The 20,455-nt window shown below is 41.0% G+C and overlaps 1 long non-coding RNA gene across 2 annotated transcripts in view; it reads left to right on the top strand.

Moving 5' to 3' along the window:
* Positions 1–1,667: 1,667 nt before the first annotated feature.
* LOC136154151 (uncharacterized) overlaps positions 1,668–20,455 on the top strand; it is a 32,233-nt gene continuing 13,445 nt past the window's right edge. The window contains exons 1-2 of one of the 2 annotated variants that reach the window (XR_010660489.1): positions 1,668–1,778; positions 16,812–16,958. This is a non-coding gene — a long non-coding RNA (uncharacterized lncRNA). Of the gene's footprint in view, positions 1,779–2,142; positions 2,188–16,811; positions 16,959–20,455 lie in introns of those variants that run through there. The other variant, XR_010660490.1, reaches the window with a different exon arrangement.

Genomic DNA, 20,455 nt, shown 5'->3' on the forward strand with positions numbered 1-20,455 from the left:
TTCTCAGCCTTGCCTAAAAATATTTTCTCAGCTTGAAAAGCAGAGAAAAAAGAACATTTTTCTATCACTGGAGTTATCAAAAGAAATGTAATGTTGATCTGAAGAATGTACTGTTGATCTAAAGAGCAGTTGCAAAAGTTTTTCAATACGGATACCATTAGCAAAATAACTTTTATCTACCTTAAAGGCGAGGAGGGCATGGCAACCCACTCCAGTATTCTTGCCCAGAGCATCTTATGGTCAGGGCAGACTGGCGGGCTACAGTCCACAGGGTCACAAAGAACCAGACACTATTGAAGTGACTTAGCACACACCTTAAAGACAACGTTCATCACATCATCTGCCTTGTAATTGTCAAACCCTCACTACCAGAGGCAGTGTTTGAGAGCACAAGGTTTTGACATAAGACCTTAGTTTGATTTCCAGCTCTTCTGCTGCTTAATAGTTATTGTGCCTTGGGTAACTCACTTAAATTGTCTAGGTCGGCTTCCTTATTTGTAAAATAGGGGCAATACACACTTCTAGAATCATGTGAAAGACTTCAAGAGATATTGAATGTGAGGGTACAGTGGATAATGATCCAACTGTCAATGCAGGGGACACGAGTTCAACCCATGGTCAGGGAAGAGTCCACATGCTGCAGAGCAACTAAGCCCATGCACTACAACTTCTGAGCCCAAGAGCCATAAATACTGAAGCCAGCGCACCTAGATCCTGTCCTCCACAACAAGAGAAGCCGCCACAATGAGAACCCTCTGCAATGAAGAGTAGCCCTGCTCTCCACAACTAGACAAAGCCTGGACAGCAAAAAGATACAGCACAGCCAAAAATAATAAAAGAAAATATTTTAAAAAGATATTTTGCATGTAAAATGCTTGACACTCACTATTAGATATTTGTTAAATTTGGGTTATTTCATATTCCATTAACATATTACATTGTTGGATTTATCCTGGTTGTTTTCCTTCCAAAAAAAAAAAAATCACCATCTTCCTGCACAAGAAGAGCTTAGGTATCACCATATGCTTTTCAGAAGGCTTACCTTAAGCTGACTTTTAATAACAAGCACATTAATTTTACTTAGTTGTATGTTTATTTGGGGTGGCTCTGGGAGAAACTGTTAGGGATGGGGAGAGGGTGCTTAAAATCCTCCCAAATCCCCTTTCAGACTCCTGAGTAATTTGCCGACACGTTAAAAATTTTGAAAAACCTAAGTGTCTAGACAAGGAAGGAAAAGTGCCAATTCAACAATTTTTTTTTTTTTTCCAAACCGGCATCCCTTGGTATCCATCGGGTTCAGGCACGTGATGAGAGTACAGAGCATCAGCCAGAACACCCTGAAATGAGAGACAGTGGGAAGTCCGCTGTAGATCGAAATGTCACATCAGCCCTTTCTCAGTGGTCTCGGGGGTGGTACCGACTGCAGGAGATCGCGTCCCTCTACTTCGACGCCTTAAGGGCCTCGGACAGACAACAGACTCCAGCGCGGACGTCACGCGGCTGGGGGGAGCGATTTGTCCACCCGGGCCGCCCCTCTTTCTGAAGCTGAAGCCCAAACAAAAGCCGAAGCTGAAGGCGGGGTCGGGGGGTGGGTTGAGCTCTGCGGCGGGAGGCGTGTTGGTTGTCGCCGAGCCCTCTGGGAGTGGTAGTCCGCGACGGCGGGAGGTTTGACTGCGGCTGCCGGCTTGGTGCTCTCAGAACTCCATCCCCCGCCGGCCCCCGCGACCTAGGCCTTTGCCTTTTCCTGTCTAGGGGACTAAAAGCCTCGCTGTGGCAAGGTGAGAAGATTGGGGAAGGGGTGTACTCCTTCCCGCCAAACGCTCTGAGTTTCTGGGCTTGGCCTGCTCAGGTAGAGCACGTTCCGGGTTTTGCAAACTCACCTCCGGGGAAGGAGCGGAGGGAAGAGGGGAGAAGCGGCCTGAACGACTGAGCTTGCATCTGAGCGGGCTGTCACTCGGGGAAGTTCTTTGGGGAAACGCGTCGGAACGGTGGCTTCTTGCGGGAGCGGTGAGGCCAAAGCTGGGGCCCGTGGAGTCCTGTCCGGAGGGGCGGCGCGTGCTCCTGCAGCCTTCGGGTGCGAGCAAAGTAGGGGACTCAGTCCGTGGCTGGGAGAACTCGAGGGACTGTGGGGGTCGTGTCTGCCGAAGCCTTAAGGAAAAGGCAAAGTTACAGTGGGTGAAGACCCAGGTGAGAGGAGGGAGGTGGAGAATTGGGAGAATTATAGTAGTGGGAGTAGCAGACAGCTAGAGAGGGGAAGTAGTGGGGGGGGGGGAACCCCTTTGATTCCTCGAGCTCGGACCGCAGATGGCGTTGGCAAGGGGTGGGGAGTGAGGGTCAGAACTGTAAGTCCTTGTCACTCTTCTCCCGGACCCCCACCCCCGGCTCGATTGTGAGAGCTAGTGCCCTGATAGTAGGTGGCTTGACATCTTCCTGTCTTAAAATAGCAGAGCTAGAAGGGGTCTTTGAGAGTTGCTATCAAGTGCGTTGAGACTTTCCAGATGAGGAAAGTCAGGCCCACCGAGATGAAGAAATTGAGTCGCTCACCACCAGACAACCAGTTATTGACTGAAACCTAATTTTCGTGACTCTCAAGCCTTGCCTTAACCTATTGCTGCGATCAGTATATTAGCAAACTCTAACCTGTTCCCCCTTCTTTTACCTTTTTACTGCTGTCATATGCAAGGTAACCAGGCAACCCCTGAAGGGAAAGGCTTTAAACTTTTCAATGCGTGGGTGCAAAGACGCTTCAATCCTTTCAGATTCTTTGCGACCCTATGGGGCTGTAACCCGCCAGGCTCCTCTCTCCATGGGATTCTGCAGACAAGAATGCTGGAGTGGGTTGTCATGCCCTTATCCAGGGACTCTTCCTGAACCAGGGGTCGAACCAGCGTCTCTTCCCTCTCTTGCACTGTCGGGTGCATTCCTTACCACAAGGGCCACCTGGGAAGCCCTTAAATTTTCCAGTAGGTTAAAGAAATTGTTTTTACTTGAACAAAAATCTCCTTTCTTCACAAACATCTACAAACTTCATGTGAAGATGACAGATAAGTAGCAAACTAAAATATCACCTATAGATTCTTTGACTGGAAGAAAATAAAGTTCAGCTTTCCCACGGTGTGCCCACTAGAGCTCTGAGAACCTTTAGCCTTAGATTTCTTCTCTCAATCTTAAATGCTGCATATCTCAGTTACATACGTAAAAGTAGTTGCTGTTTATTGTGATTTTCATAATACCCTGAATAGTTACAATAAAAGATAAACAGCATAGGAGGATGGGAATGCATGAATTACAAATTAAAATAATGATTTTAGTATTATTTTTTTTAAAGGAGATATGACCATAAAATTAAAAAAAATTATCATTAATAGGTTAAAAACCCCTACCAGGCAAGCATTTTATAATACACTTAAATTTAAGTCCTTTACCAGTATACCAGTATTCTTTCTTTTTTCCTCCCTAGACGTAACTTTAGAGCATTTATAGTAGTGTTCCCCAGTGTGGGAGGATAGGTTTTCTGGTGCTACTGCATTGTTTTAACTGGTAATTTCTTTATTAAACCACATTCTCTCCCAGCACTGTCAAATTTACACCTCTTGAAGGATTTGTTGATCCAACTGTCACATCGGAATTTAAATATTATAGCTCCTGTTGGTTGACCATTAAGCAATTCATAAGGAAGAGGTTTGGATAAGTCCATTTCTGGACTTTATAGAAGTTATAGACTTACAATACATAGAAGAACGTACATATACATAACAAAACTGCTTTCACCAGGCTGGCTTTTTAATGGTATGATTCCATTAGCTTTTTTAAAAAATATTTACTTATTTGGCTGCATCAGGTCTTAATTGCAGCATGTGGGATGCTCTAGTTGTGGCATGTGGAATCTAATTCCATGACCAGGTGTCGAACCCAGGCCCCTTGCATTGGGAACACAGATTCTTAGCCACTGGACGAATGGGAAAGTCCCCCATTTTCTTTTATATTGGTGTATTGGATAGGTGAGTAAACTATGACCAAGCTTGGCCCACTGCCAAATGTATGTACTTTTTATGTAGTTTTACTGGAACACAGCCATGCTTACTCATTTATATATTTTCTTTTGTGCTACAAGGCAAAGTTGAGTAGTTGCACAGACCGTATGGCTGGCAAAGCCTAAAATATTTACTATCTGGCCATTTATAGGAAAAAAAATATCAACCTCCAGCCTGGTAAACTAAATATAAATGTAGTATCTAAAACTCTGCCATGTGCAGAAGTATTAGTTACTAGTAATTCTCACTCATAAATGCATATATGGTGGGTTCATTATCCATTTCTTTGGGGAAAAGCCAGTGCCTGTTAGCGCAGATTGTTGCTAGCATCTTGGCGTATGTATTGAGTTGGCCAAAAACGTCATTTGGTTGTTTTCTGTAAGATGCTGTAGTAGTGCTTTGTTGACTTTAACTTCATTTGAAGCAGTTCTGTTAGATTGTATTGTAACAGCTGTCATATCAGTGAGCATTAAAAAAATCATCAAAATTGATGAATTTTTGTGTAGCTATTTTAATATTGAAGATGGAAGGAAAAAAGCAACATTTTTGGCATTTTATGCTTTCTTATTTCCTGAAAGGTAAAAAGGCAACTGAAACACAAGAATAGACTTGTGCAGTGTATGGAGAAGGTGGCATGACTAATGAAACGTGACAAAATGGTTTGTGGTTTGTGCTGGAGATTTCTTACATTCTTTTCTTTCTTTCTTTCTTTATGGCTATGCTAGGTCTTTGTTGCTGTGTGGGCTTTTCTCTAGTTGCGGAGAGGAGGGGCTACTGTCTAGTTGCAATGCATGGGCTTCTCATTGCAGTGGCTTCTCTTGTTGTGGAGCACAGGCTCTAGGGTGCACGGGCTTCAGTAGTTCTGGCACATGGGCTCAGTGGTTGTGCCCCCCAGCCTTTAGAGCACAATCTTGGTAATTGTGGCACATGGACTTAGTTGCCCAGTGGCACGGGGACTCTTCCCAGAGCAGGGGTCAAACCTGTGTCCCTGCATTGGCAGGTGGCGTCTGTAATCATTGAGCCATCAAGGAAGTACAGTACTGGAGATTACTTGCTGGGTGATGTTCCATGTTAAGGTAGACCAGTTGAAGTTGAGAGTGATCAAATCGAGACACTAATGAGAACAGTCAACTTTATATCATAAGGGAAATAGCCAACATGCTCAGAAAATCCAAATCCAGCATTGAAAATCATTTGCACCCGCTTGGTTGTATTAATTGCTTTGATGTTTGGGTTCCCTGTAAGTTAAGCAAAAAAACCTTGACCATATTTCTGCATTCAATTCTCTATTTAATGAAAATTCCATTTTTAAAACAAATTGTGATGGGCAATAAAAATTGGATACCTACCATACAGTAATGTGGAATGAAAGAGATCATGGGGCAAGTGAAATGGACTACCACCAACCACACCAAAGGTTGATCTCCATTCAGAGAACGTGATGTCGTGTATATGGTGGGATTGGAAGGGACGTGTCTACAATGAGCTCCTTCTGGAAAACAGAACTATTAATTCCAACAAGTGCTGCTCCCCACTTGACCAACTGAAAGCAGCACTCAAAGAAAAGAATCTGGTATTAGACAACAGAAAACACATAGTCTTCCATCAGGATAACACAAGACTGCATATTTCTCTGATGACCAGACAAAACCTGTTACAGCTTGGCTGGGAAAGTCTGATTCATTCGCTGTATTCACCAGACACTGCATCTTCAGATTTCCATTTATTTCAGTCCTTCCAAAATTCTCTTAATGGAAAATTTCAATTCCCTGGAAGATTGTAAGAAGCACCTGAAACAGTTTCTTGCTCAAAAAGATAAAAATCTTTGGGATGACGGAATTATAAAATTGCCCGAAAAATGTCAGAAGGTAGTGAAACAAAATGGTGAATGTTATTCAGTCACTAAGTTGTGTCCTACTGTTTGCAACCCCCTGGACCCCTGGACAGCAGCATGCCAGGCATCCCTGTTCTTCACTATTTCCCAGAGTCTCCTCAAGCTCATATCCATCGAGTCTATGATGCCATCCAACCATCTCATCCTCTGCTGCCCCTTCTCCTGCCTTCAGACTTTCCCAGCAACAGGGTCTTTTCTGTGATGAGTCAGCTCTTTGCATCAGGTGGCCAGAGTATTGGCACTTCAGCTTCAGCATCAGTCCTTTCAGTGAATGTTCAGGGTTGATTTCCTTTAGGATTGACTGGTTTGATCGCCTTCTTGTCCCAGGGACTCTCAAGAGTGTTCTCCAGCACCACAGTTGAAAGCATCAGTTCTTTGGTGCTCAGCCTTATCTATGATCCAACTCTCACATCTGTACCTGACTATTGTAAAAACCATAGCTTTGACTATATGGACCTTTGATGGCCAAATGATGTCCCTGCCTTTTTTTTTTTTTTTTTTTTTTTTAGATTTTTGAAGACTTTTAATTAGCACACTGTGTACATAATACAGGCTTGGGAAAAAAAGAGAAAGCATTCTAAAATTCCTCATATATTTAAATATATTTTCTGTTTTTAGGAATGGTATTTGAATATTAAAGAAGTGGTTCAGTTCAGTTGAGTTCAGTCAGTCGTGTCCGACTCTGCGACCCCATGAATCACAGCACGCCAGGCCTCCCTGTCCATCACCAACTCCGAGTCTACCCAAACCATGTCCATCGAGTTGGTGATGCCATCCAGCCATCTCATCCTCTGTCGTCCCCTTCTCCTCCTGGCCCCAATCCCTCCCAGCATCAGGGTCTTTTCCAATAAGTCAACTCTTCGCATGAGGTGGCCAAAGTACTGGAGTTTCAAGAAGTGGTACACATAGTTAAAATTTTAGAGGAAGATGAATACATAATCCTATTTTGTATGTATTTGCATATTTTCTGAAAAAATATAAACAGACCGTAGAAGGTCTGACAATGTAAAGCAAAAGCCACACAGTGTTCCTTGCCCAACCTACTCATGACTACGTGTCCCAGTATCTTTCTAACCAACTTGCACCATTCTTTGAGGTCCTCAAGATGCTTATCTGGCTCCCTGCTCCATACTCTCTTCTAGTTGCTTTAGAACCTTTGCAAGCTGTTGCTCATGCATTTCTAAAACATGTAGTTTTTTTTTTTTTTAATGTAAATTTCTGTCTCTCAGGTTAGATTACATTTTTTGGCTAATTGATGCTTGAGTCTAAGTTCTATCCAGAAGAAACAAATGAATTTGTGAAATTTCCCTATGTAAGTCTGCACAATTCAGATGACACAGATTTTGTCTTCTCCACTCTAAATTTTGTTCCATGACTCTTTTCCATGCTAGTTTGTTGCTGAGCAGTACATTATTCATTTATCTATCTTACATTAGGCAGCACAGACTAATCTAAATATCTGTTTGAAAGACATTTTAATAGTCCTATTTCATTTTTTAAAAGAAGTAAGATTGACATGGAAGTGTGTGAACTTTCCTTTCTCACTCATGCAATGATAGTGTGCAGGAGGAGGTGGAAGGTGCTGTGATGATCAGAATAAGTATTTGTTGTTCAGTTGCCCAGTTGTGTCCGGCTCTTTGCAACTCTGTGGACTGCAGCATGCCAGATCTCCCTGTTCCTCACCATCTCCCAAAGATTTGCCCAAGTTCACATCCGCTGCATCAGGGGATACCATCTAGCCATCTCATCCTTTGATGTCCCCCTTCTCCTGCCCTCAGCAGGGGATGTCCCTGCTTTTTAATATGCTGTCTAGGTTTGTCATAGCTTTCCTTCCAAGCAACAAGTGCCTTAATTTTGTGGCTGCAGTCACAGTCCACAGTGATTTTGCAGCCCAAGGAAGTAATACCTGCTATTGCATCCACTTTTTCTCCATCAACTTGCCATGAAGTGATGAAACCAGATACCATGATCTTCGTTTTTTGAATGTTGAGTTTTCAGCTGGCTTTTTCACTTCCTTTTCACCCTCCTCAAGAGACTCTTCAGTTCCTCTTCACTTTCTGTCATTAGAGTAGTTTTATCTGCATATTGGTGAATATGTTGCAATTGGTGAATATGTTGTTCAATAAAGTTCTTGGTAAAAATGATGAAAAATGTGTCTTCTGTTTTTGCTTTAGAACCGCAGGAACTTTTTGGCCAACCCAGTACTATAAATTAGCTTTCTCAAAGAATTGTGAAAGGAAGTTTCTGAACCTGGAGTGGAAAGGACTGACACTCTTTGAAATATGGTGATGCTCGCGGTTAATACCTTTTATTTATTTTTTCCCATTTATTTTTTTCATTAGTTGGAGGCTAATTACTTTACAATGTTGTACTGGTTTTTGTCATACATTGACATGAATCAGCCATGGATTTACATGTATTCCCTATCCCGATCCCCCCTCCCACCTCCCCCTCTACCCGATCCCTCTGGGTCTTCCCGGTGCACCAGGCCCGAGCACTTGTCTCATGCATCCAACCTGGGCTGGTGATCTCTTTCACCCTAGATAATGTGCATGTTTCGATGCTGTTCTCTTGAAACATCCCACCCTCGCCTTCTCCCACAGAGTCCAAAATTCTGTTCTGTACATCTGTGTCTCTTTTTCTGTTTTGCATATAGGGTTATCATTAGCATCTTTCTAAATTCCATATATATGTGTTAGTATACTGCATTGGTCTTTATCTTTCTGGCTTACTTCTCTCTGTATAATGGGCTCCAGTCTCATCCATCTCATTGGAACTGATTGAAATGAATACCTTTTAAAAGACGTTACAGGAGCTTCCTTTTGATGTTCTCTATGTTCTTTTTGTGGAGATAATGTTTCAGCATAGGTATTAGCAAGCCAGTTATTAATAAGCTGTTTTTGTCTTGAGGCCTCATACTAAAACCAATCTTAAATGATTAGGGGCTCATTATTAAATGACTTATATTTGATGTTAATCTTGCATCTGGGACTTTGTTTTAAAGGTCAGAGGACTGAATGAAATAGAAGTGAGTATGTCTGTTTATGTCATTTTGTGTATTTAGTCTCCTGTATTAGTGTTAGTCTATGACAAAAATAATGCTTTGGAATATTTAACAGTTTACTCAACCATTGATAGCACTATCCTGTAATATTAGCTATGAAACTCCAGTTCACCTCTCAGCCTAATTCATCAGATTTTAAGATATCTTATAGTTCTCATCAAGACTTTCAAAAAAGATATTAAATTTCCTTTGAGACAGCTTTCTGGGTGAATTTAAAGTTGAGGCAACTGAAAATTATCCATTTTCTTACAATTCTTCATATTTATTTGAATATTATTAAATCTCTGAAAGGCACTGGAAACTTTGGATTTGAACATTGAACTCATTCATGATTTATTTTAAATCATTGAAATATCAGTTTTCTACTTGTTTGGAATCAAAGGCTAATTTGACAATGCAAATTTCAGGTTTGCTCAGGAAAAAAAATAGATGTTTGTGATTAAACTGGAACTTTTATGTCAATTCCTGAATATCCTTCATATTTTCCTCAACCCTGATTGCTACTTTTTATTAAGGCTGACTGAAATTTAAGAACCTTTTTAGATTTTCCTCTTTTCTGGTTTCCTAACATTCAATAATCAGTGAAAGTATCATCTCTGGGAGTTCAAAGAATCCTGTTTGTAAATTCAGCCACATCCTGGTGTAGTTTAGGAACCAATACAGTGGAGAGCATTGGTTAGCAAAGTAAGTGAGAACCATGTAAGTGTAAGCATGTATTTCCACCATTGTTTAAGCAGGTAACTTTTTTCCCTACTCTGACTTGGTTATTGACTTTTCATCTGTTTCACTGCTACTAGAAGGATTATTGCTGTCTAAGGTAATAACTAGGGCTTCCCTGGTGACTCAGACGGTAAATATTCTGCCTGCAATGCAGGAGACTCAGGTTGGATCCTGGATTGGGATGATCCCCTGGAGAAGAAAATGGCTACCTACTCTAGTATTCTTGCCTGGAGAATTCCATGGGCAGAGGAACCTGGTGCGCTCTAATACATGGGGTCACAAAGAGTCAGATATGTCCATGGGGTCACAAAGAGTCAGATATAGTAAGGAAATGCCTAGGGTTTCCCTGGTAGCTCAGATAGTAAAGAATCTGCCTCCAACATAAGAGACCCAGGTTCGATACCTGGATTGGGATGATCCCGTGGAGAAGAGAATGGCCACCCACTTCAGTATTCTTGCCTGGAGAATTCCATGGACAGAGGAGCCTGCTGTGCTATAGTTCACGGGGTCACAAAGAGTCAGATATGATTGAGTGACTGCCACCTACTTACTTACTAAGGAAATATCTAGAGTTTCCCAGGTGTCTCAGTGGTTAAGAATCCACCTGCCAGTTCAGGAGACCCAGGTTCAGCCCCTTGGCCGGGAAGATCCCTTGGAGAAGGAAATGGCAAACCACTCCAATATTCTTGCCTGGGAAATCCCATGAACAGAGGAGCCTAATGGACTACTGTCCACTGGGTAACAAAGAAGTCAGATCCAACTTAGCAAATAAACAACAAAGTGTTCCGTTGTACATATACCACAACTTCTTTATCCATTCATTCATCTGTTGATGGACACTTAGGTTGCTTCCATGTCTTGACAGTTTTAAGTAATGCTACTCTAACCATTGAGGTACCTGTATCTTTTTTAATTAAGGTTTTCATTTTTTTTTTTTTTCCGGATATATACCCAGAAGAGGAGTTGATGAGTCATATGGTAGTTCCATTTTTAGTTTTTCTGAGAAATATTCATACTGTTTTCCACAGTGGTTACACCAATTTACATTCCCAGCAACAGTGCATAAGGGTTCCCTTATATCGGCATGCTCACCAAGACTTGTTATTTCTTACCTTTTTGATGATAACCATTCTAATGGGTGTGAGGTGATATCTAATTGTGGTTTTGAATTTCCCTGATGATTAATGATATTGAGCATCTTTTCCTGTGCTTGTTGGCCATCTGTATGTCTTCTTTATAAAATGTCTATTCAGGTCTTCTGCCCATTTTTAAATTGGGTTGTTTGATTTTTTCGTTGAGTTGTATGAGCTGTTTATATATTTTGAGTTTTGACCCCTTATCAGTCATACCATTAGCAAATATTTTCTCCCATTTAGTACGCTGTCTGTTTTGTCACTGGTTCCTTCGTGTTATGCAAGAACTTTTAAGTCTGATTAGGTCATATTTATTTTTGCTTTTATTTCCTTTGCTTTAGCATTTGTTTTTCAGTTGCTCAGCCATGTCCAACTCTCTGTGATGCCACGGACTGCAGCATGCCAGGCTTCCCTGTCCTTCACCATCTCCCGGAGTTTGCTCAAACTCATGTCCATTGATTCAGTGATGCCATCCAGCTGTCTTGTTCTCTGTCATCTCCTTCTCCTTGCTTTAGCATACAGATAAAAAAAATACTGCTGTGATTTATGTTAGCATGTTCTGCTTATGTTTTCCTCTAGGAGTTTTTATGGTTTCCAGTCTTATATTAGGTCTTTAGTCCATGTTGAGTTTATTTTTGTATTTGGTGTGAAAAAATGTTCTAATTTCATTCTTTTACATGTAGTTGTCCAGTTTTCTGAGCACCACTTTTTGCAAAATACTCTTTTCTCCATTGTGTATTCCTGCCTCCTTTGTCATAGATTCATTGACTGTGAGTGCATAAGTCTGTTTCTGTGCTTTCTATCCTCTTTAATTGATCTGTTTGTCTGTGTTTGTGCCTATGTCATAGTTGTGATTTTTATTATTATTTGTTTTTGTAGCTTTGTCGTATAGTCTGAAGCCAAAGAACATTATTCTTTTAACTCTGTTCTCTTTCTCAAGATTATTTTAGCTATTCAGGGTCTTTTGTATTTCCATACAAATTTTAAAATTATTTTTCTATAGTTCTGTGAGAAAGGCCCTTGGTATTTTAATAGTGATTGCATTGAATCTGTAGATTACCTTGGGTAGTATGGTCATTTTAGCAGTATTAATTACAACCCACGAACATGGTATATCTTTTCATCTATTTGTGCATTTTCAATCCCTTTTATCAGTGTCTTGTAGTTTTCCAAGTACAGGTCTTTTGCCTACTTAGATAAGTTCATTTCTAGATTTTTTATTCCTTTTTGATGCAGTGGTACATGTACTTATTTTCTTAATTTCTCTTTTGAGTAATTCATTATTAGGGTGTGGAATTAACAACAGGTTTCTGTATATTAATTTTGTATACTGCAACTTTACTGAATTCATCAGTGACATCTGGTGGTTTTCTGGTGGCAGTGTAGGATTTTCTGTGTATAATGGAGGTTCCATTATAGGTTATTATCCTTTTTCCCTTAGCTACCTTTAAAATTTTTTCTTCGTGATTCACTTCTGGCAGTTGTTTGTTGTTATTTTTTATGGCTTTATTGGGTTTTCATTGCTGCATGGGCTTTCTCTAGCTGCAACAAGCATGAACTGCTCTCTAGTTGTGGTACAAGGGCTCCTCATCACTGTTGCATGCATGCCTGGGCATGTGGGCTTCCGTAGTTGTGGCTCCCAGGATTTAGAGCACAGTCTCAATAGTTGTGGTGCATGGGCTCAGTAGCTCTTTGGCATGTAGCATCTTCCTGGATCAGGGATGGAACTCATATCTCGTGCACTGGCAGATGGATCATTTACCACTGAGCCACCAGGGAAACCCCTTTTGACAGTTTTAATATGATGTGTCTTAGAGAAGTTCTTTTTGCATTGAGGTAATTAGGTGTTCTCCTAGCTTCATAGACTTGTATATCCAGTTCTTACCACAGGCTTGGGAAATTCTCAGCTATTATTTCTTTAAATAAACTCTGTCCCCTTCTCTCTTTTCTGGGAAACCCAATGTCCTAATGTTGTCCTTCCTAAAAGAGTCAGTCAGCTCTTGTAGAATTTTCTGATTTAAAAAAATATCTTATTTTCTTCCTCTCCTACTGGTATTCTTTCTCGATTTCTATCTTCAAGCTTGCCAATTCTGTCTTTTATCCAGTCTGCTCTACTTCCGTTGCTTTGTAATTCATTCTTCGTTTCATTTATTGAATTCTTCAGCTCTAGAATTTTCAGTTAGTTCTATTTTACAGTTTAAATCTCTTTGTTAAAGTATTACTTCTGCTCATTAATTTTATTCCTGAGCTCTTTGAATCTGCCTTTTTGTGTTTTCTTGTACTTTGTGGAGCTTCTTCATGACAAATATTTTGAATCTGTTTCAATTAGGTCACAATATTTCATTACTTTACATTTAGTTTTTGGAGAATTGTCATTTTGTAGTGCAGTGTTCGGAGAAGGCAATGGCAACTCACTCCAGTACTCTTGCCTGGAAAATCCCAAGGACGGAGGAGCCTGGGAGGCTGCAGTCCATGGGGTTGTGAAGAGTCGGACACGACTGAGTGAATTCACTTTCACTTTTTACTTTCATGCATTGGAGATGGAAATGGCAACCCACTCCAGTGTTCTTGCCTGGAGAATCCCAGGGACGGGGGAGCCTGGTGGGCTGCCATCTATGGGGTCACACAGAGTCGGACACGACTGAAGCGACTTAGCAACATCAGCAGCGCAGTGTTACTATGGTTCACGGTGCCTAATGAACTGTTTCTCCACAGACAAATTTCAAGTGGCAAACACCTTTTGGCTTGATTATAACAGATTCAATAGATTAGAAGTTAGAGGCCTTTCTTCTCTTTTCCAGTAAGTGGTGCACAATCTTTTGATTTCTCTTACCTGAACTACCTGTAGTTATATTTGAATCTTCACTCTCCATCCTCCATCACCTCCGTTGGCAGTGTTACCCTGGGCACTCATTATTGCTTCTTGTTCCTCCAGGGTTGCTGGTGCCTTGCCTTCTGCTCTAGCCAGGATGGTGGTCCCTTACTTCATATCCAGGATGTCCTGAATTACAGGCTCTGACATTGCAGGGGGAGGGAGAAGAGAGCGGCACCTATGCTGGGTGAAGTGTTGTAAGGTTCTCTGTCTTGGCCTCTGTGTTCATGGCAGCTTCTGAGGCAGGAGTCGTGTGCCCACCTCCCCTGCTGCTATCCAGTCTTTTGGAGCTGCAGTCTCAGCTGCTAAGCTGGAGGGCTAGGACTACAGGCACCACCATCACTCTTCCCTTGGTCTCTCCCTCCCTCAGTTTCCCCCTCTTCTAAATATTCTATCTAGTCTGCTCACTCTTAGATGTACAGATGTGTGGAATTCTCCAGCATCCTAGTGTGTTGGGTGGAGGCACTTTTGTTATGTTATAGATGTTTTACTGGTTGTCCTTTGAAAGGAACAGATAAAGGTAGCTTTTATTCTACCATGTTGCCAGCACCCTCTCTTCAACTTTCAAATACATCCATTGAGTTTTAAATTTTGGCTATTATGTTTAGTTTCATTATTTTTTTCTTTGTTGTTATTTATCTGGGCCTAAGTGTTCACTCTAGTCCTTTTCAAGCATGCTGTTAATTTTTGAAAATATCCACTTTTCCTTTATTTGTTTAAAGGTAGGAAGCATAATTGTTTTATAATTTTATTCTGATAATAAGAATGTGGTTGAAGCCTTAGTGAAGCTGTTTCTTCTGGTTCTCACTAATAGCATTTTGTTTCTTTATATGTTGGTTTATATTTGACAGTGTAGTATTCATTGTTCTTGAAGAATTGTTTGCAAGCCTTTTGTGAGGCCTAGGATCAGTGTTTTCTGGATTCTCAAGGAAAAGATTTACATTTGCTTCAGCCAATTAACTATAAGCTCTACCAAGCAAGTAACCTGAAATTATGTTCATAGCTTTAAGTGTTCTTTGATCACCTTGCAAATCCATGAGGTTCAGTTTGTAGTGTATAAGATTTCCCTCTACACAGACACACACACAGAAACATACTAACACACACACAGGCTGTGGTCAGTGTCAAGAAAACTTGTTTGCAATTCTCTTGTGAGGGAGTGAGGCACTTTTCAGTTCAGTTCAGTCGCTCAGTTGTGTCCGACTCTTTCTGACACCATGGACTTCAGCACACCAGGCCTCCCTGTCCATCACCAACTCCTGGAGTTTACCCAAACCCATGTGCATTGAGCTAGTGATGCCATCCAACCATCTCATCCTCTGTCCTCCCCTTCTCCTGCCTTCAATCTTTCCCAGCATCAGGGTCTTTTCAAATGTGTCAGCTCTTCGCATCCGATGGCCAAAATATCGGAGTTTCAGCTTCAACATGAGTCTTTCCAATGAACACCCAGGACTGGTCTCCTTTAGGATGGACTGGTTGAATCTCCTTGCAGTCCAAGTGACTCGCAAGAGTCTTCTCCAACATCACAATTCAAAAGCATCAGTTCTTCAGCACTCAGCTTTCTTTATAGTCCAACTCTCACATTCATACATGACCACTGGAAAAACCATAGCCTTGACTAGACGGACCTTTGTTGGCAAAGTAATGTCTCTGCTTTTTAATATGCTTTCTAGGTTGGTCATAACTTTCCTTCCAAGGAGTAAGCATCTTTTAATTTCATGACTGCAGTCACCATCTGCAGTGATTTTGGAGCCCAAGAAAATAAAGTCAGCCTCCGTTTCCACTGTTTCCCCATCTATTTGCCATGAAGTGATGGGACCAAGATGCCATGATCTTAGTTTTCTGAATGTTGAGCTTTAAGCCAACATTTTCGCTCTTCTCTTTCACTTTCATAAAACGGCTCTTCAGTTCTTCTTCACTTTCTGCCATAAGGGTGGTGTCATCTGCGTATCTGAGGATTTTGCTATTTCTCCCGGCGTCTTGATTTCACCTTGTGCTTCATCCAGCCCAGCGTTTCTCATGATGTACTCTGAATAGAGGTTAAATAAGAAAGGTGACATTATATAGGCTTGATGTATTCCTTTTACTATTTGGAAGCAGTCTGTTGTTCCATGTCCAGTTCTAACTGTTGCTTCCTGACCTGCATACAGATTTCTCAGGAGACAGGTCAGGTGGTCTGGTATTCCTATCTCTTGAAGACTTTTCCACAGTTTATTGTGCTCCACACAGTCAAAGGCTTTGGTGTAGTCAATAAAGCAGAAATAGATGTTTTTTCTGGAATTCTTTTGCTTTTTTGATGATCCAGTGAATGTTGGCAATTTGATCTCTGGTTCCTCTGCCTTTTCAAAAACCAGCTTGAACATCTGGAAGTTCACGGTTCACATATTGTTGAAGCCTGACTTGGACAATTTTGAGCATTACTTTGCTAGCGTGTGAGTTGAGTGCAGTTGTTTAGTAGTTTGAGCATTCTTTGGCATTGCCTTTCTTTGGAATTTCTTCCTGTTAACTCCTAATCTGATGGTGAAGCGCTCTGTAGTCACAGCTGTATTGAAAATAGGGATGGGGGTGATATCTTATACTCATTCCTTACTTTGGATGAATTTTGGTGTTTGTCTTTTATTTCCCTGCGATTCCACAAGATGTTGAAAACCCCAGCACAGTTTCTCCTGGCACAGCAAATACCTTCAGAACGGAACCAACTTGTTCGAGCTACTTACTTTCTAGGTTCCTTAAATTCACTTACAAATGGTCTGCTTTTCCTTACTATTTAAAAAAAAATTTTTTTTTTTATATTTTCCCCAGTATTTTCAGTTGTTTTCGTCAGGAAAATGAGCCCAAATAGCCTAATCTGTTTTATTACTGGAAATGGATTGCCTTGCTTCTTTTTTTATTAAGCTGGAAAATAAGTAGTAACTTCTTTTCAACTTAGCAAATTTCTGATGATATAAGTATTTTAGACATATATCTCATTAAGATATCTTCAGCAAATTCCTGTGTTTTTTTATTTCTTGTACATGCAAATGTATTACCTATCAGTAGTAAAATAATTCTTATATTAAACTTTATATTATTTCTCTTTTCTGATTTATTACAGGACTGATTTCTTTAGTGCTTAGAGTCTGAGAAAAATGGCAAAAATGGATAGTGATCCTAGGCATCTTCTCATCCCTGAGGGAGATCATGAAATAAATCCTGGACCTATGAATATCCAGTTTGATTCATCAGATATAAGATCTAAAAGGTAAGTGTTTAAAATAAAACATTTGTTTCAAAATTAAGACTTTTATTTATTAAAATAGAACTCATTATAACCAAATATATAGAGATTTTAGAATAAAATATCTAATTTCTTAAAGGATCTGTATGTTTGTATATAAAAGAGAATATACATGAATACATTTTCTCACTTATATTTGCCTTTTTAGACTAAACTCCGTTATCTCTGTCAGGCATGGCTGAGGTAACTTTTATGAAGTAATGTGCATGTAACTCATTTAACAAATACATATTGATTGTCTGATCTGTGCAACGTATTACATGAAGTCAGGCTTCCCCAGTGGCTCAGTGTTAAAGAATCTACCTGGCAATGTAGGAGATGTAGGTTCGATCCCTGGGCTGGGAAGATCTCCTGGAGGAGGAAATGGCAACCCACTCAAGTATTCTTGCCTGGAGAATTCCATGGACAGAGGATCCTGACCTGCTACATTCCATGGGGAGGAAAGAGTCGAACACAACTGAGCAACTTCACTTCACTTCACTTCTCGCAGCTGTACATGATGACTGGGAAAACCATAGCTTTGACTAGAAGGACCTCTGTCAGTAAACTGATATCTCTACTTTTTACTATGCTGTCTAGATTTGTCACAGCTTTCTTTCAAGGAGCAAGCGTCTTTTAATTTCATGGCTGCAGTCACAGTCCACAGTGATTTTGGAGTCCAAGAAAACAAAGTCTGTCACTGTTTATGTTGTTTGCCCATCTATTTGCCATGAAGTGATGGGACTGGATGCCATGATCTTAGTATTTTGAATGCTGAGTTTTAGGTCAGCTTGTTCACTCTCCTCTTGCACCTTCATCAAGTGGCTCTTTACTTTCTCCTGGCTTTCTGCCCGTGGAGTGGTGTCATTTCCATGCTGTGCTGTGCTTAGTCACTCAGTCATCTCTGACTCTTTGCGACCCTATGGACTGCAGCCTGCCAGGCTCCTCTGGCCTTGGGGATTCTCCAGGCAAGAATACCAGAGTGGGTCTCCATGCCCTCCTCCAGGGGAACTTTCCAACCCAGGAATCGAGCCCATGTCTGCCTCATTGCAGGCGGAATCTTTACAGTCCGAGCCACCATGGAAGCCTGTCATTTGCATATCTGAGGTTATTGATATTTCTCCCAGCAATCTTGATTCCAGCGTGAGTTTCATCCAGCCCAGCACTTTGTGTGATGTACTCTGCATATGTTAAACAAGCAGGGTGACAATATACAGCCTTGATGTACCCCTTTCCCAATTTGGAACCAGTTCATTGTTCCACGTCTGGTTTTAACTGTTGCTTTTTGATCTGCATAAAGGTTTCTCAAGAGGCAAGTTTGGTGGTCTGGTATTGTCATCTCTTTCAGAATTTTCCACAGTTCGTTGTGATCCACACAGTCAAAGGCTTTAGTGTAGTCAATGAAACAGAAGTAGATGTTTTTTGGGAACTCTCTTGCTTTTTCTAGGCCCCAACGGAGGTAGGCAATTTGATCTCTGGTTCCTCTGCTTTTCTAAATCCAGCTTGTACATGGGGAAGTTCTCAGTTCACATACTGTTGAAGCTGAGGTTGGAGAACTTTGGGCACAATCTTGCTAGCATATGAAATGAGTGCAATTGTGTGGCAGTTTGAATATTCTTTAGCATTGCCCTTCTATGGGAGTGGAATGAAAACTGACCTTTTCCAGTCTGGTGGCCACTGCTGAGTTTTCCCAATTTGCTGGCATATTGAGTGCAACACTTTCACGGCACCATCTTTTAGGATTTGAAATAGTTCTGCTGGAATTCCATCACCTCCACTAGCTTTGTTCATAGTAAAGCTTCCTAAGGCCCACTTAACCTCACACCCCAGAATGTCTGACTCTAGGTGAGTGAGCACACCATCGTGGTTATCTGGTGTATAAAGACCTTTTTTGTACAGTTCTTTTGTGTATTCTTGCCACCTCTTTTAATCTCTTCTGCTTCTGTTAGGTCCATACCTTTTCTGTTCTTTATTGTGCCCATCTTTGCATGAATTGTTCCCTTGGTATCTCTAATTTTCTTGAAGAGATCTCTAGTCTTTCCCATTCTGTTGTTTTCCTCTATTTCTTTGCACTGTTCCCTTAAGAAAGTCTTCTTATTTCTCCTTGCTCTTCTTTGGAATTCTGCATTCAGATGGGTATATCTTTCCTTTTCTCCTTTGCCCTTCTCTTCTCTTCTTTGCTCAGCTATTTGTGAGGACTCCTCAGACACCTGTTTGCCTTCTTGCATTTAATTCTCTTGGGGATGGTTTTGGTCACTGTCTTCTGTACAGGGTTACAAATCTGTGATGGTAGTTCTTCAGGCAATCTGCCTATCAGATCTAATCCCTTGAGTCTATTTCTCACTTGCACTGTATAATCATTAGGGATTTGATTTGGGTCACACTTGAATGGTCTAGTGGTTTTCCCTACTTTCTTCAACTCAAGTCTGAATTTTGCAATAAGAAGTTCATGATCTCAGCCACAGTCAGCTCCTGGTCTTGTTTTTGCTGACTATATAGCGTTTCTCCATCTTCAGCTGGAAAGAATATAATCAATCTTTTTTTGGTATTGACCATCTGGTGATGTCCATGTGCAGAGTCATGTCTTGTGTTGTTGGAAGAGGGTGTTTGCTATGACCCATGCATTCTGGCAAAACTCAGTTAAAGTTTGCCTTGCTTCCTTTTAGACTCCAAGGCCAAACTTGCTTGTTACTCCATGTATCACTTGGCTTCCTACATTTGCATTTCAATTCCCTATGATGGAAAGGACATCTTTTTTTGTGTGTTAGTTCTAGGCTTCCCTGTTGACTCAGAGGGTAAAGCGTCTGCCTACAATGCAGGAGACCCGGGTTCAATCCCTGGGTTGGGAAGATTTCCTGGAGAAGGAAATGGCAACCCCCTGCAGTATTCTTGCCTGGAAAATCCCATGGATGGAAGAGCCTGGTAGGCTACAGTCCATGGGGTCACAAAGAGTCAGACAAGACTGAGCGACTTCACTTTCACTTTTAATTTTTCTAGAAGGTCTTGGAGGTCTCCATAGAACTGTTCAGCTTTGGCTTCTTTGGCATCAGTGGCTGGGGCACAGACTTGGATTATTGTGATAGCAAATGGTTTGCCTTGGAAATGAACCAAGATCATTAAGTCACTTTTGAGATTGCACCCAAGTACTGCATTTCAGACTCCAATGGCACCTATAAAGGCTACTCCACTTCTTCTAAGAGATACTTGCCCACTTTAATAGATATCATGGTCATCTGAACTAAGTTCGCCCATTGCCATCCACTTTAATTCACTGATACATAAAATGTTGATGTTCACTTTAGACATCTCCTGTTTGACCACTTCCAATTTACCTTGATTCATGGACCTAACATTCCAGGTTCCTATACAATAGTATTCCTATACAATGATATTACAGCATCAAACTTTACTTTCACCACCAGACACAGCCACACTGCCTGGTGTTTCTGCTTTGGCTCAGCCTCTTCATTCTTTCTGGAGCT

This window comes from Muntiacus reevesi, chromosome X (assembly GCF_963930625.1).
Source record: "Muntiacus reevesi chromosome X, mMunRee1.1, whole genome shotgun sequence".
In the NCBI taxonomy this organism is placed as follows: domain Eukaryota; kingdom Metazoa; phylum Chordata; class Mammalia; order Artiodactyla; family Cervidae; genus Muntiacus; species Muntiacus reevesi.